An 18,039-nucleotide genomic window follows, 5' to 3' on the forward strand; every position below is an offset into this window, starting at 1 on the left:
TATGGTACATGCCATATCATTGTTAGTTAACGGTGGGGGCGGGGGGGGGGGGGGGTGAGTGAAGTATTTTCGTCCCTTAGTTAACCGTGAAAGGTGTTACGCGCTCCATAGTCGAATTCTACAATAGAACTTGTAGATAGATACTTCAGAGAACAGTTGGATAGCAGCTTAATATTACAGCGGGAAGCAGATTCTGAGCTACTATGGAGGTTGTTCTACACTTTATTTTACGAAAGAAAGTAATCTGGTACTGACTGTTCATATTAATCAGCATTGAGAAAATCTAAAAGTATTAATTCATTACATATGAACTGTACCCACTCTAATTTCTATATATGATGCTTTGAGGACTATGACCCATATTTACAACAGATCCTTGCAACAAAATACCTTGTTTTTCTTATTATAGGGGCAGCATAAATTACAAAAAATGCCAACGCAGTACTGATGGATATGACAGCTGAGGCAAATGTTTTTATCATCTACAATCGTAAATTAACTACACCATCAATTACTATAACAAATTAAAGACAGAAATATTTAGTAATCTTCCACGATCCGGTCTCAGTGTGGTGTATAACGATTATGTATTCGTGATGAAGAGTACTGCTTTGGATTTGAAATCAGTGGCAATAACCATATTGAAATAACCATGTTATATTCTTCACACGCTCCATACGTGAATGGAACAGGAAGAAATCCTAATAGCTGGTACAACGGGACGTACTATGTGCCATGCACCTCACGGTGGTCTGCAGAGTGTAGATGCGGATATAACCGAAAGAATTTCCGAGGTAATCTTTCATGCTGAGGCATTCTTATAAGTCTAACTAACGTAAGTAACGTGCAATAATCGACCATTTAAAATTGCCATCATTATTAACCACACAATCAGGAATAAGGAAGTGAAGTTAAAATATAGGGCTCAGCCGGGATTTGAACCCGGGACCTCCTGCACCCAAAGCAGGAATCATACCCCTAGACCACTGAGCCACCCGAAGTTTCTTCTTGCATATATACATGACATGTGAAGTTGGATTTCTGTTGCTTTATTCTTTTTGTTTCTTCTTTGTCTTCTTAATTCATTAGCTCTAACGTATATGTATACATCTGCGGACGGAAGCTCGTCAAATTTTTATTGTTAGTTACGCTCCTCTGAGTCTTGTGCATCTAAAAACCTCAAGAAGTTTAAAAACTTCCATGCATTTGACACCTTAAAATAGTACTAAGTCGCCGGATGCAGAAGACAAAAATAACTGAAAATGTTTCAACGGCCCGGTCATGCAGTTTGCGTTGCACCTGTCGTTTTAGGATAGGAAGTGTCTGCACAGGATACGTCTCTGCTTAGTTTTCTTCATCAAAAACACAAAAATGCTTATTGAAGCTTTTCGGAACACCTCCTCCTTACCGATAAGGAAAAAAAAAATTAGATGTCATAAAGACTCTTTGTTTCTAATAGTGAGGCATACATTCAGAATTCTACGTTCTTTTTTTTTTGTTATTGTTCTCATTTTGTTCGATTTGTTCGGTGCGGATGTCCCATGACACCCGTTCAAGTTCAGTGTTGATCTGTTGACTCAGCTTTTTTTTTTTTTTTTTAATTACAGAAGGCAACTAATCCTGTAACAGAACACGCTGAGCTACCGTGCCGGCACGTTCCGTAGACCCAGTGGCATTTCTTCGCAGAAGATGGCCGACTTCTATACGGTTTGTTCTGCAGTCTCTCCCTTGAGAGGGCAGAACAGACACATGGGGAACCTACTGCACGTTGGTGCCTTAACGTAGTTTCAGGTTATTCTGTTTTGTTTCTATTTATCTGAGATGGATGGAATTGTTTTTGTAAATAGATGGGCATTCTATTTCGTAAAGGGTGAATGGCCTTTCACAGAATAATGCACATATTTTAACACTAAGAGGTTTTTGTACTCAAATAAATGTTATATATAATTATAAACTATATAAAAAAAGATAATCCAACGGCAATAGAAACTTTTTTTAAATCTCATTAAGGAACAAGATAGCAGGATGTTTGTAGTGCTGACAACATAGATGTCGAACACAATGCTTTCCTTAACAAATTTCTCATGCTCTTTGAAAGATCCTTAGGACATTCAAAATAGGGTACTAGCAGTAAAAGGCAGCCTGACTAGAGGGATAAGAGTATCATGTAGAACAAATTGGGAATTATATCAAAATGTCAGAAGTAGTCACACTCGAACAACAGTAGCACATTACAAACAGTACTGTAAGGTGCTTAACAATGTTTCTAGGAAGGCAAATAGTGTTTGGTACGCAAAAGAATATTTAATTCGCATGATAAAATTAAAACCATATGGTCAGTCGTGAAGGAAGTGTGTGGTCAGCATAAGGTCAAGGATATAAAGTCAGCATGTGGTGAAAATGTTTTTTACTGATAAGTCGGATATATGTACTGAACCTAGCCAGTGAATTAAATAAAAATTTAGTTTCTACAGGGAATCGTATAAGTATCTTGGAAAATGGCTTACCGAGACTGATATAAGAAATACTCCTCCTTGATACTGACAAGGGGGAGACTGAGTCAACAATTAAATCACTGAAGACTAAGGACACTCATGGATATTGTGGAGTATTTTAGTTGAATACTTACGTGCTGTGCTGTGCTGGGTATGTTAGCCCAGTACTTAGCAATATTTGTAATTTTTCCTATAGGAATAGTCAGTTTCCTGAACGATTAAAGTACTCAGTAGTAAAACGTCTTTATAAAAAGGGAGAAAGGGATATGTAGACAACTTAGTTCTATTTCTATGCCATCACTGTTTGATGAAGTTATTGAGAAGGCTGTGTATTGTGGCGAAATAAATAAAAAACATTTTATATTTTAAATTCCACGTCATTGTTGATTTAATCAGAGTTCTCACCTTAGACGTAGAATTAGTCCTTCTGCCACAATATTAATTCATTAGTCGCCATCGATGTTCTTCTCTTTGTTGACCGTGTGTACCATCATGAGTCGGCATCGGTTCACTTCACGAAGACGGTGGAAACCAAGGAATACTATGCTACGTCGCTATAAATAATTTTCGTAACACTTCGATACTTTTCACTATTTTTTATTCACAACACAATAAGACTTGCTGTGCTCATCGCACAAACCATAATTACCAACCATATGGCTGCCTTTCCGCACAGTCAAAAAATCACGTCCATCCTCCACAAGGCAACAATCGAAAGTGTCCCTTAGCTCCTTGGAGTATCAAACAAAAGAGAATCCAATGTGAACTTTACAAAGATTATAATATACATGCCTCTCAATTTATCTTTGGCGTAGCTTTTAAGATATTGTATGTCTCTGCATAGGAATGTGTCATTACAACTGCCCCCCTACTGTATACTGTCACTAGAAAATTTTATTTGATTGACAGGATACAGTAGTCGACCTTGCAATTGATAGGTTTGGGGGTCTTTTATTCACAAACTTCATTTTTATTGTCTCATTTTCATGGCACTGTGAATTCTTTAGTATTTCTGAGTGTGTGTCAGTTTTTTGGTATACTTATGCTAATATTTACAAACCTTAATCCTAATATACAAAGTTCTGGTTAATACTGAGAAAATGACATCATGTAGTAAAGTTTGTACAATAAAATATACACTGAATACAACGTTACATACAAATGTTTCCTTCCTCATCCGAGGTGAAAATTAAGTCCTTGTATTGCTTTCTGTATTTATTCTGGGGCGACGAGCTTTGTTCGCTAGCCCGTGTTGAATATGGGCGGGTGATACGCGCGCCTGATTGTTTGGTCGTCCGTTGGCTGGCGACGTTGGTTGAACGCGCGCGCCAGTGCACTGAATATACACCGACGTGCGGGTACCGTCAAGACTTCCGAACCTCAGTATGCGTGTGCTTTTTGTAGTTCCTTCCAGTACTTAGACTGGATACAACGAGGTACATTGGAATATGTGCCCCGAAGAACACACCACACTATGTGCGAGGCGGAGGACGATCCCGTCGATGCAGCTCCTGGTAAGAAGCGTACCATGTCAAACTTGTTTGGCATTGTCCTTTCCTACTGTGACGCCATGTGTCGTTTGACGATACAAGCTTCAATTTTCGATGTCACTTGTTTAGGCTCTCTGACACTTGCAACGTAGCACTAGTTTGCACAATTTTAATTTCTACACACACACCACTTTAACCGCGAGTATTGCGATCGAAACTTCCTTTTCACTACACTTTTTTTTCTTCGCATTAACCCCTTTTACCTATTGTACTGAGATTCATTCCCCTCAATACTTCTGGTCAATGCACATAATTTGTAAGTCACGGGACTTGGCATGAAATACAAAATACATCACATACAATGGAATAACATATAATACATACAATACATTGTTTACATTAACTACAGGAAAAAACTATCGACTAAAATTGAAAAAATTTTTGACCACTCATAGTGGCTTCTTCGTCTTGGATTTTACTGACACACACGCTCGCCTTTTTCCATTAATCTGTTAGAAGGAACAAGTCCTTTGTTTTCCTTCTTGAACTCGAGTATAAGTTAAGGTTTACCTCCGTTACGTATTCTTCATACGTAACGACATGCATCAGCATGCTGAGAATACACCTGTAGCCGCTCCACTGAAGCTTGGGAAGGGAATTTTCTACCTTCTACTTAGGGTAGTGGCAACGACTACGTGTATGCTACGGTTTTTCGCGTATAAAATCTGAAAATGCACGAAATAATCATTTATATGCAGCATAACCCTAATATGTACAGTGTTTTGGGCGTAAGCACATTCTGGTGTGCTTGTAAATCATTAACCCTAATAAAACTTCCTACCTTAACATGGACATATAAACATAAAATTTTGAAGTTCAGGGTGTAACTACTATTACTATGTACAGTGTTTCATAATAGCGGCACGCCCTTCAAATGGTTCAAATGGCTCTGAGCACTATGGGACTTAACATCTATGGTCATCAGTCCCCTAGAACTTAGAACTACTTAAACCTAACTAACCTAAGGACAGCACACAACACCCAGCCATCACGAGGCAGAGAAAATCCCTGACCCCGCCGGGAATCGAACCCGGGAACCCGGGCGTGGGAAGCGAGAACGCTACCGCACGACCACGAGATGCGGGCGGCACGCCCTTGTGTGCGTTTATCATTTTCAATTAAAGTGCGCTTATAGGCGTCTTGTGTTATCATGGGAGAAAAAAATAGACAGTTTAATGCATTGGTTGTCATGAAAATCTATGTACACGAACAATCAGACTTTCATAGCTTCAGTGCAGCATGAAATTCTTTACGACGCTTTTGTTCATAATTCATTTTATAGACGATTCCTTTGCTTACAGGTCGTCGATCACACTACTTACCTGTTTCTCGTATAGCGGCGAGATCATTTTCATTCTTTGTGACTGTAAATTGTAATATGTGTGAAACATATAATTTTGACATGATTTTTTTCTTTTCATGTTTCAAGTGGGTAAAGTAATTCATACCTTCCTTTTGCATACATGAGTGAAGCATCGCTAATATTGCACTTTGTGTCAGGTTTTTCACCCTTTCTCGTACACTCGTAGAGTCTTACAGTTTTAATTAAGTTGTTTCCTGACGTTAGGTATACCTGTTTATACGAGGTTGTCTTAGAGTTTTATTTTCCTTATACACTTCTACGTTGTTTAAGTTCAGTACATGTACAGGGCTTCTTTCGCCTTTCACACATTCATACATACGTTTATACACAAAAAAATATCTACCACTATAATATACACTTTGCTGGTGGGGCCCTTTTTCGGTACCCTGCACCATTCCTTCAATATTCCAAAATAATTCAGGGTGTGCTGAGCATCGTCCCTTATACTAATAATACTTACAACTAAATATTTCTTCTTACATACATAACTGCCTTACAGTCCATTAATGCGCAACATTCCCTATTTTCCTCCTTTACACTTTAGCTTTCGTACATGTACCCTCGTGTATAGCTTATATATTCTACAAAGTTGTTTGCTGAGTGCTTCAGGTGTTTCCTAACGTTAATGTGTGTCTCTCTCTCTATAAACTCTAGGTATTTGTTTTGAGAGCGATTCAGTTCATTACTCACGCTGCATAGATCTGTTTATTATTACCCTATTTTAAAGCTTGTGTCACTCTTTTCCTTAGTCACAAAAATTCCCGCGTTTACCTTGTTGTTCATTCTGAAAATCGCTATCTACTGTGTAATGTAAATGTATGCGTTATCTCTTTGATTTCCTCTTTGCTGCTTTTTCCCTATATGTAATTGTGTGCTGTTCTCGTGTACATAGCCTTTCTTCCGGTTATATATCTGCATTATTTATCTATTTATTTTTTTTTCTATTTTCTTTCTCCTTCCGTACACGCTAAGATTTTACTCAGTATAATATAATATTACAATACCGTCCATGACCAGTATGTACTTGCATGTTCACTTTTATTACGTAATACCAGCTTATAATTAAATTTTCTAAGTTACTATTTACAAGACTTGTGTACCCTTTCCTTTCTTGTTTTTGAATGACTTTCGTCTCTGTGTCTCATAGTAAGAGTAGTCTCAAAACTTTTAAACTTTCCGCGCATGCGCGCTTACGTACCACGACTGGACTGTAGGTGCGGGGAAAACTCTGCATTGTTGGTGAACATTATTCGTGATAGCCACCATCGTGTAATAGTCACGTGACACCTGGACTCGACCGCGCATGCGCCTTCGCGCTTTGTATACGCTCAGCTGATCGGACATGGAAGGGGGGAAGATTTCTCCCCGGCTCGCTGCCTACAGCGCGGCCAATGACCTCGTCTTGACATGCAGCTATCGCGTGCTCATGAGCTGAGCATTGGATTGCAACTTCGACGCGTGGTTTCTTGCTCGTCTCAAGCGAACAAACTCTGACCGTCGCGCTAATTTGTCTTTGTTCCCCTCTCTTAAATAACTGAGTTAGACTACAAAAGTACTGTATGGTTTATTTTTATAGTGTTAAGACTCACAGTAACACATGTTTCATTAGGTTTGGTTAAATATGCGCTTTTAAGCTGGCATATGCCCCCAGTTGTTCGCAAGTTTCTTAGGTTAATGACAGCAATTTTACTATGTGATCCAAGGTTGTACAATTTCAATTTTGCTAAAATAACATATAACCTTTAATGAAAAAATTTCTTGATGTCCTTGTGGGGGTGTAACCCTTTCACCTTGCCCGTTCGTGTGTTACCTAACAGATAACATCCTGTCCAATGTTAAATTCTGTAACCTTTCTTATCTTTTTGTTGTTATTACAGCCTGCACGAGGTCACTTACCTTGTCCGGTGCTTTCGTCTCTTCTTCACATAGATCATCTTCTACGGTCGCATCCTGATCATATCTTAAAAATAATTGTCTAAGATGTAATGTGTGCTTGTTTGTGCCCCCTGTTGTCAAATCGGTCGGCCGGTGGGGGCTCATTACGACCGATTGTTGTTTACCGAGGGAGACAACGGCGTTGCTTCAGTACTGTCCGTTACATCTACGAAGTGTACTGAGTGGTTATTCTGTCGCCAATTAGTTTCCGGACCGCTGCGTGCAACATTTTCTTGCGACCGGCCGTCGCTATTCCTCCTTGGTCTATCATTCCTATTACTGTAACTATTGTAATTTTCATTTGTGTGCCGCCTTTCATCACGCGGGCCTGACCAATCATTCACGTGATTTCTATCATTTCCATACCGGCGTGGACCGTAATCTGTACTATACCTTCGGTCTTCACGTCTCTGTGGCGCCGAATTCCTCCGATTTCCGTAATTCCAGGTTCCATTATTTGGCCTTGTCGCATACGGATGCCAACTGTGTGGGTTTTGTCCATTGCCATTAAAATGATATCCGTTACCGTTGTTTTGATTGGTTCCGGAATATTCATTCCGATTACCTGTGCTCGGCTCTTCTTCGTATATTAGATCAATTGAGTCAAGCACGGAAAGAAAGTATTCAAGGTCGTTCTCCGGTATGGTTACCAATTTTTCGCGTAAGTTCGCCGGTAGTCTGTTTTTCAGAATTTTGAGAACATCTACGTGCGGTATTGGATTGTTCCAATAGCGCGTCTTATTCAAGTGCTTTTCGAAATACTTTCTCAACCCGCCGTTTTTTAGGTTGAACGGTTGTGGGTTGAATACTTCACGGCGCAGTCTTTCTTGGGCCCCAGCAGACCAATATTTCTTCAAGAAAGGCCGTTCAAATTGTTCGTAGGTGACGCACTGTTCAGCCATGTCTGTGGCCCACAGAAGTGCGTCGCCTTGTGTGAAGCCTACTACATATCTAATCTTCTGTGCCTCAGTCCAGTTTCTTGGTAAGACATTTTTAAATGCTCTTACAAATACGACTGGATGAGTTTTTCTGGATTCTGTGGAGAAAACTGGAAACTGTCTATGTTTCAACAGGCTCTCATCGACTAGAATCGTCGAGATGCAAGGCGACACGCCTACTGCCTGTTGCAGCACCGCGTTTGGCGAATAGCCATTGTTTGCCTGTGCCGGTGCGTGCACATACGCCGGACTGGGCGCCTGATGTTCTGCGTTATTGACATCGTAATCTGGCACGGGCGAATAACTGTCGCACTGCCTGTTGCTTGACGTAGGCAAGTCATTTGAAACATTCAGTCTACCAGCAATTTCCTTGCGTATTCTGTACTCGGCTACTTTGATTTCATTACCTAATTTTTCAAAAAGTTTTGTTTCCCGGTCAGTTATTGATTCATTTACACTACCGTTTTCTAAAGTTTCATTTATTTTGATAATGTCCGCGTTGATACGTCGAGTCTCCTGTTTCAGAAAACCGACTTCTTCGTTAACTTTATTAACTTGGTCAGGTATTTCTTCACATGCGGACTGTACTCTTGTTAAATTTAATTGAATAGCCTGTACGTTTTCATGTATTTCTTTTTGTACGGTTTGTGTTTGATTGTGTGTTTCTACTATTTCTGACAGTTCCTGTTCCTGTTTGGTTGTAAGATCTGACAATTTCTTTTCTAAGTCATTTGCCAATACATTGTATACACTATTGACGGTTTTGATGACTTTGTCTTCGATCTTTTGATCGATTTCATTGGTGAGTTTATTTAAGCGTTGATCGAAATGTCTGTGTATGTTTTCAAATTGCGTGTTTACACTTGAAAACTGCTGTTGGAACCCAATTTCCATGTTTGACAATTTTGTGTTTGTCGTTATTTCTAGATTCGCCAGTTTCTCGCTCACATTTGACATCAGACTATATAATGCCTCAAGCGTAACTGACGAAGCTTGTGTGTTTGTATTTATGCCATTATTTGTTGCCATTGTTTCTCTGCCACGGTCTGATTGAATCGAAACCGGGCTAGGTTCACTGACTTCACGCGAAATATTTTCATCTGATCTGGTAATCGATGCTTCATCGACTGTGCACAAGATTTCATTTGCAAGTGGTTCGTTATTGTTAATCCCTGTGGAGTGCAATTGAATTGTATTTACTTCTACATTATGTTGTGCTGAAAAACTAATTGCGTCATCATTTACGTCACTATTGTCAGAATCGGTGACGTGTCCATGAACATTTGTCAAATTAAAGTTCTTCGATTCCATTGTGAAGATATTATTTTTATCTGTACTTTACTGTTAATCTAAATCTTTAAATTCTCTCGCAGTTGAATTAATAAAAATATCTCGCGATTGTTATTTGTTGCGCGTCGGAAATTTACAAGATGGCGCACTACGTCTTCTAATTCTGCGATTGTTGAACATAAAAAAGTAATTATCAAAGTGTAATTGTGTGTTGCCACAAACACTACCAGGATTTTAATATGGACAGGAAAAGGTTCTGCTTTAAGTGGAGCTAAGCCAAGGTGCAGCGACTGCATGCGTTTGCGCTTTCCTACCTTACTTCCGACTGAGCTGCGTCACTCACGATTACGTTAGTTTTGTATATCCTTGTCCTTGTTCCTTCTGGTTATTGTGCCATCCGTTTATACAGTTAATATTGTTTCACTTTATTCGTCATTTTCCATGTGCGTCATGTAACAGAGAAACAGTAATTAGTACAAGTACATTTGTAGCACAACAATGAAGTACTTACTCTTTGTTCCACCAGCACTGTCCCTTTCAGCGGTCGCCAGTGTGGCGAAATAAATAAAAAACATTTTATATTTTAAATTCCACGTCATTGTTGATTTAATCAGAGTTCTCACCTTAGACGTAGAATTAGTCCTTCTGCCACAATATTAATTCATTAGTCGCCATCGATGTTCTTCTCTTTGTTGACCGTGTGTACCATCATGAGTCGGCATCGGTTCACTTCACGAAGACGGTGGAAACCAAGGAATACTATGCTACGTCGCTATAAATAATTTTCGTAACACTTCGATACTTTTCACTATTTTTTATTCACAACACAATAAGACTTGCTGTGCTCATCGCACAAACCATAATTACCAACCATATGGCTGCCTTTCCGCACAGTCAAAAAATCACGTCCATCCTCCACAAGGCAACAATCGAAAGTGTCCCTTAGCTCCTTGGAGTATCAAACAAAAGAGAATCCAATGTGAACTTTACAAAGATTATAATATACATGCCTCTCAATTTATCTTTGGCGTAGCTTTTAAGATATTGTATGTCTCTGCATAGGAATGTGTCATTACAGTATGTAAGGATAATTGATCATTTCATTTCACACAATTTGCTGTCAAATGTACAGTTTGGTTTCAGAAGTGGTTTTAACAACTGAAAATGCTATATTCGCCTTTTTCTGCGAGGTACTGGATGGATTAAGCAAAATGTTTTGAACGCAAAGCATCATTTTATTAAGGCGTTTGATTGTGTTGATCACAAAATATTGCTCCAGATGGAATACGTGACGTAGTTCACAATTCAAAAAGGTTGTTCTCCACAGTATTGCGAGTGTAGCACGGTATTCGTGTGTGTGTGTGGTGTGTGTGTGTGTGTGTGTGTGTGTGTGTGTGATAGAGATAGAGAGAGAGAGAGAGAGAGAGAGAGAGATCTGTATTCTGCTACTAGAGATCTGCATTCTACTACTATGGGTGAGTCTAAAATACTTCTGTTTGAAGATGACAGTAGATTGGTAGTAAAGGATGTTGCATGCAACACCATGGCACTGTTTCAAATAGTGCTATTCAAGACATAAGTTCACAGCTCCTAGAAAATAAACTAAATCACAGTATGACTCAGTTTTAACAATTTATAACACACAATTCAACTAAACCTGACGTTCTAATTACACAGAATGGATATATAATCAGTGAGACTGAATAGTTTAAATTTCTATGTGTTCAGGTAGATAGTAAACTGTCATGGAAAAACCCATGTTCAGAGTCTTGTTCAAAGACTTAATGCTACCATTTTTACTTTAAGAATAACATCTGAAGTAAGTGATAGTTCTACACAAAAAGCGTCTACTTCGCCTATTTTCATTCCCTAATGACGTATGGTATTATATTTTGGGGTAACTCTTCCCATTCTGAGAGTATTTTTGGCCCAGAAACGGGCGGTTCGTGCAATAACTGGCGTTAAGTTCGCGAAGCTTTTGTCGACCCTTGTTTATTAGTCTGGGTATTCTGACATTGGCCTCTCGATATATACATTCTTTAATGTCGTTTCTTGTTATCAATTTCACCTTGTTCCCAAGAACTAGCAGCTTTCACTCACTTAATACTAGGCAGAAATCCAGTCTTCATTTGGATCGCACTTCCTCGACTCGTGTGCAGAAAGATGTGCAGTATACTGCTGCGTCCATTTTCAGTAAGCTACCACAAGAATTAAAGCAGTAATACATGCTCTTTCAAACTGACGAGTTTCCTCTTGGGTCACTCCTCCTACTCTGTCGACGAGTTCCTTGAAAAATTAAACTAATTTCTATGTTACTTTGTTGATTGTGTTCATATAAACTTTGTCTTTTTAGGATTCATAAACATTTTATTTTATCTATTAGTACTTTTCTGCGGTATTTCATGTACTGACACGTTTCATGACCTTGGAGATTTGCTCTTCAATTTGGTCCTGCGGAACTAGACGTGTAAAGTAAAAATAAATAAATAAATAAAAATAAAAAAGAATGTAACAGGTGGGATTTTTGGGGGGGGAGGTGAGTGGCGAGCACCACCCCCACCACCACCACCACCACCACCACCACCAACAACAACAACAACAACACAACACCTTACAGCCAGGTGTAATGTCGGGTTCGATACGCCGACACTATGTAGGTAGGACAAGTATTGCACTTGGACAGTATACCTACGAAACAATATGAGGCCTAAAGGAAGTCGTATTGAGTACGTCACTGCCTTGTTTCTACCTGAGAAACATGTGAATACCGAGCGACGTGTCATTATTTTGAACACACAAGAAATTTTCAGAGGCAAACATCATTTCAATTGCTATGGGGAAAAAAACATTGGAACCAACGAAGAACTGAACGTTGGATATCTGAAATCTAATGTTACACTTCACTCGCATTTTTTCCCAATCTGAATATTTTTTCACTCGGTTCTTCTTAATTGCAATAGAAAAAAAGAAAGAAATACGAGTATAAAGGGTTTCATTAAGAGAAAATTAAGAATACAGTTTGGAGGGTTTCATTAAGAGAATTGGAAAAATACTGATGCAATTATAGAAATTGTACAAAATGAATGCTGTTCAAAGTGTAATGCGAAACAGAGATGATGACAGGTACTGTAACCCAAATGTGAGCTGCCAGCTACTGCTGATTTATCGCTTTTGTCCCTAAATAGAGATAGATAGATAGATAGATGGATAGATAGATAGATAGATAGATAGATAGATAGAGAGAGAGAGAGAGAGAGAGAGAGCTACCCTGAAGATTCTAGAGCTTCGTGCAATACGGAGGATACGTTTGCTTAGTCATGATTTACACGATCAGATAACGTCTGGCCCCATATTTTCATTGTTTACACTACATAAGACAATTACTGCCCATTTCAGAAATAACGACTTGGAACGCCATGTTCAACAATTTTCACGGTGAGGAAGTAATTACCGTCTAGTTATTTGTATTCTCATTGTCCACCTGGCGCCACAGACCTTAATTCGAGTTTCAGCGGACTTCAATCATATCGACTACACTGAAGCAGCTCATGTTCGCCGCCCGATTGCTCTTGGCCAGATCCATGAACCCTAATCGTGTAGCTTAGTGCTCTGTATAAACTATGAGTCTGGAAGCCAATGGTGCTGTTTTTCGCACCTAGTAACATGATGTACCTTAATGAAGTATGAATTACATTGTGGACTATCATCGCACTTATTAAAGTTTGGTTACAACACTCCTGTTAGGTACAATTCCCGGTGCCGCCGTGGGTTTTTCCTTGGTGGAAGATGTGGAACGGGCTCTTCACAGCCTCGTGATGCCAATTTAGGAGCTACATGTAGCTGGGTCTTCACATGGCAGACATTAACTTCTCAGATACGGAGGCGGACCAGTAATAACATATGTCCCAGAAAATGTTCTTATTGTATACAGCCAAACAGTTTGTTCCATAATTAGGACGGTTTGGTGTTCGAATAGTTATGGCTCTTTGCGGGAAGATACATACACTGACGTGACAAAAGCCACGGGATAGCGATATGCACATGTACAAATGGTGGTAGTGTCTCGTACACGAGGTATAAAAGGGCGCTGCATTGGTGGAACTGTCGTTTCTTCTCAGGTGATTTATGTGAAACTGTTTCCGACGTAATTATGGCCGCAAGATGGAAATTAAGACTTTGAATGCAGAATGGTAGTTGGAACTAGACGTATGAAACATTCCATTTCGGAAATCTTTGCGGAATTCAATATTCCGAGATCAAGTGTCAAGCGTGTACCGTGAATGCCGATTTTCATGCATTACCTTTCGCCATGGACAACGTAGTCCGATGGCCTTCACTTAACGACCGTGAGCAGCGGCGTTTGCGTTGAGTTGTCAGTTCTAATAGACCAAGCAGCACTGCATGAAATAGCCGCAGAAATCAGTGTGGGGCGTACGACGAACATATCCGTCAGGACAGCGCGGCGAAATTTGGTGTTAACGTGCTGTGGCAGCAGACGACCGACGCGAGTGCCTTTGCTAACAGCGCGACATCGCCTGCAGCGTCGCTCCTGGATTCGTAACCATGTCGGTTGGACCCTAGACGACTGGATAACCATAAACTGCTCAGATGATTCTCGATTTCAGCTGGTAAGAGCTGACGGTCGGGTTCGAGGGTGGCACAAACCCCACGAAGTCATCAATGTGGCACAAACCCCACGAAGCCATGGATTCCAGTTGCCAACAAGGCACTGTACAGGCTCCATAACGGTGTGGTCTCTGTTTACAGGGAATGGACTGGGTTCTCTGGTCCGAGTGAACCGATCATTTAGTGGAAATGTTTATGTTCGGCTGCTTGGAGACCATTTGCAGCCGTTCATGGACTTCATGACAATTATGGAATTTTTACAGGTGACAATGCGCCGTGTCACAGGACCACAATTGTTCACGGTTGGTTTGAAGAACATTCTGGACAATGCGAGCGAATAATTTGGCCACACAGATTGCCCGACATGAACCCCTCGAACATTTGTGGGACATAATCAACTTCTGCAAGGGACTCCCAACGACTTGTTGGGTCCATGCCACGTCGAATTGCTGCAATTCGCCGGGCAAAAGGAGGTCTAACACGATATTTGGAAGTATCCCATGACTTCAGTGTATAAGGAAATATTTGGCCTGGCACATCAGTCATGCGCTTGGTGTGTAAGTGTGCTCGAGAAGCACGTGACATTTCGTTACCGCAGATAGCGGTGACGCTGGAAGGCGAGGCGGCGTCCATGAAACATTCATGGGGCCGCTTGATTGCTGACGGAGTCGCCTAGCTCGTGGCCTGTTTCCACGAAGTAGTGAGTGAGATTGCCGCATTATTATTTTGATAGAGGTGACATAAATTTTCGTGTGGCAATGTTGTATCAAAGCGATAACTTACGGAAGCCACGCTGGGCACTATGTTTGTTTTAGTAGATGTACGATGGTGGGGCCGATATCGGTAGACAGTGTCGAGCAGTTTAAACAGTTTTAAGCGACCACAGTGCGGATTGACGTGAAAAAATTGGATGTAGATAACAGAAGATAGCCATTGAAACGCTCATCAGTTTACTTAGAAGTATCAGCACATGTTAACGAATGAGTCATTTATGAAGCGTTTTCCAGAACTTTATGGTGAAATTTGCATAGGTGATAAATTTATATCCTTCAGTTCATAGCAACAACTTAAGTTCACAGCAGCTGTTGATTGTGAGGTCTGCCAGTCTCAATTATTTCGTTGCAGCTTAACCTACCGACAAACTCTAGGTCCCAAATCACTTGACCCTGGACACAGGGGTGTTGCTGTTTCACCAGTGCTATCTACTAAGGCTCCTTCAAAATATGCATTTCACAAACCAGTTGAAGGATACCTATGGATCAATTTCATTGCACACTAACCAACGCCGTTTCATCTGATTGTACCGTCTCTCTTCTGTTGAGAACATTCTTGGGAACAACGCGTTTTCCGTAAGTCATCCCCAGAAACAAAGGTCTTCAAATTGCGATGCTATTCTAACGGATCTTTTCTCTGTACATTCATTCCGCTGATGGTTGTATGGTCAGTATGGACAAATGCTAAAATAAATGAATAAAATATATACGTTCGGCTTTCCATCATTACTTGATGCTGCACCATGTATGTCTGTAAAATCGTGGGACGAGTGATGCTCCGTCTTCGACTAACAGAAACCGTAACCATTGGTAGACTCCACCACGGACACGTCACAGCCGATTTTAAACTATTTTTAAAATAGCGCCATCAACATCGATGCCTCAGGGAGCTGTCTGTTTTGAAACAAACAATTTACAGTGGTCCTCACACGTAAGTCATTCATTTCCGACCATTTGTTTATTATGTGAAAATGGTTATGGCTTGGCTCTGAGCACTATGCGACTTAACTTCTGAGGTCATCAGTCGCCTAGAACTTAGAACTAATTAAACCTAACTAACCTAAGGACATCACACACATCCATGCCCGAGGCAGGATTCGAACGTGCGACCGGAGCGGTCGCTCGGTTCCAGACTGTAGCGCCTAGAGCCGCACGGCCACTCTGGCCGGCGAAAATGGTTAGTTTAGGATCCACCACTGTGCAGAACTTTGATCCCTGTGTTTATAGAATACGGAAACAAATCAAATGACGGCTCTTGCTGTGAAAGGCGGAGTAAATTTAGGAACAAGCACTGAAGAAGAAAAGAAAATGACGTTACCGCTAGTAAAGAAACAAGAGTCACAAAGGGCCAAACTGAAAGTAAGACGGCACTCAACCTATTCTCGTTTTTTGCTAAGATGGTTGTGGGGTTCAAGTCAGAGCTGTAAGTAGGTTCGAATGGTTCAAATGGCTCTGAGCACTATGGGACTTAACAGCTGTGGTCATCAGTCCCCTAGAACTTAGAACTACTTAAACCTAACTAACCTAAGGACATCACACACATCCATGCCCGAGGCAGGATTCGAACCTGCGACCGTAGCAGTCGCACGGTTCCGGACTGCGCGCCTAGAACCGCGAGACCACCGCGGCCGGCTGTAAGTAGGTCTGTCCAGCAGATCCACTTGACGTTCTACGTTGCAGTGGTCTTTGCTTTGTGGACAAAAGCGTCAGCATACTAGTGCATGTATTGGGGCTTACGCTGGTTTATGTATATGGGTGTATGTTTTACTTTTTTCTTTCTATTTTTTATCCATTCATTCCCCTAAGCGGTTGACGGCAAAGGTTAAAATGCAGAATGCCCGCAGCATTCAAACCTGTGAAGCTTGAACATTAACTTTTTTCTATTTGTAAAAATTCCTATCGGATATTTCATCGATCTTGTAATGTCTGTATTTTTCCGTCCATGATAGAGAGAGGACGTGGATTTCTATTTAGTACACTAATAACCTGAAATATATAAATTCTGATGGTACGAAGTCAATGCCGCTTGTTATTCCTTATTTCAACTGATCTATCTACCTATCTGCGTTACCGGCACCTGTAATACCTCGGAGACGCAAGAAATTTATTATGTGTTACATATTTATCGTGTATACGAAAATCACAAGCCTGGCTGTCTGAAGTGTGCGTCGCTGTGCGTAAATTAGCTGAGACAAACGCTCGAAGGCAAACTCACTATTGCGCCTTTTGTGCGGCGCTAGCAAATTTCCACGGTAACTATTCCTAAAATTATTAATTAATCAGTAGATGCAGAAAAGGTCGAATTCCAAACTGTTACCACAGAGTCGTTGTTACAATACTGTATAATTTTTTTTCATTAACATAATTGTTTACTTTACCATCGGCATAAATTAATGACCAGAAATAACAAAGGCAGACAATTAGTCTATCTGGAGGTAGACTTTCATTGTTCTCACATGCATTTAAGTGTATACTTTTTGACAGGTGTCAACCACGTTTACACGCGCTCTCTCTCACATCATGTACCGCGACTCATCAATCCGTAAAATTATCCTCTATTGTTCGCCAGCCGATCCTAGGATTTTTCCTGTCACTATTCGCTTCTTTCACCTTTGACAATGATTTGAGTGTATGAAAGAACTATAGGTTCCCTGGCTAGATAAGATAGTTCAATGGTCGGAGAAAGACAATGGCGTACCATTCCTAGTGCAGCATTGCGGTGTTCAAAACCAACGTTCGGGTTGAGGACGAGGTTACTACTTCGAGTACGTAGTAGTGCTCCCTAGTCCGAGAAGTGTTGTTTACACATCACTGAGCGACTCCCGATGACAGAAACAGGTCAGTCTGCTTCAGACATGAGACTGCATGCTGACAAGCCTCTGAGGCTTATTGCATTTGTTTGCTGAGCATTTTATTTGCGTATTTACGTTGTGTTGTACGTTAGCTGTACCATCATAATAAACAAGTCTTTCCTATAACTGTGTACAACATTTATATTTTCCGTATTCCTATAAAACTAATATTTGATTAACGTAAAGCTAACAGTGAGTCTCAAGTAGGAATTTTCAA

The 18,039-nt window shown here is 40.4% G+C and overlaps 1 protein-coding gene and 1 non-coding gene across 2 annotated transcripts in view; both read right to left on the bottom strand.

Moving 5' to 3' along the window:
- The window catches only part of LOC124617385, a 1,108,641-nt gene that overhangs the window by 194,314 nt on the left and 896,288 nt on the right, over positions 1-18,039 (bottom strand). The gene's annotated exons all lie outside the window — the stretch shown is intronic.
- Trnap-ugg lies at positions 922-993 on the bottom strand. The gene has a single exon. It is a non-coding gene; the product is annotated as a tRNA-Pro (tRNA).

Source organism: Schistocerca americana, chromosome 1, assembly GCF_021461395.2.
Source record: "Schistocerca americana isolate TAMUIC-IGC-003095 chromosome 1, iqSchAmer2.1, whole genome shotgun sequence".
Classification (NCBI taxonomy): domain Eukaryota; kingdom Metazoa; phylum Arthropoda; class Insecta; order Orthoptera; family Acrididae; genus Schistocerca; species Schistocerca americana.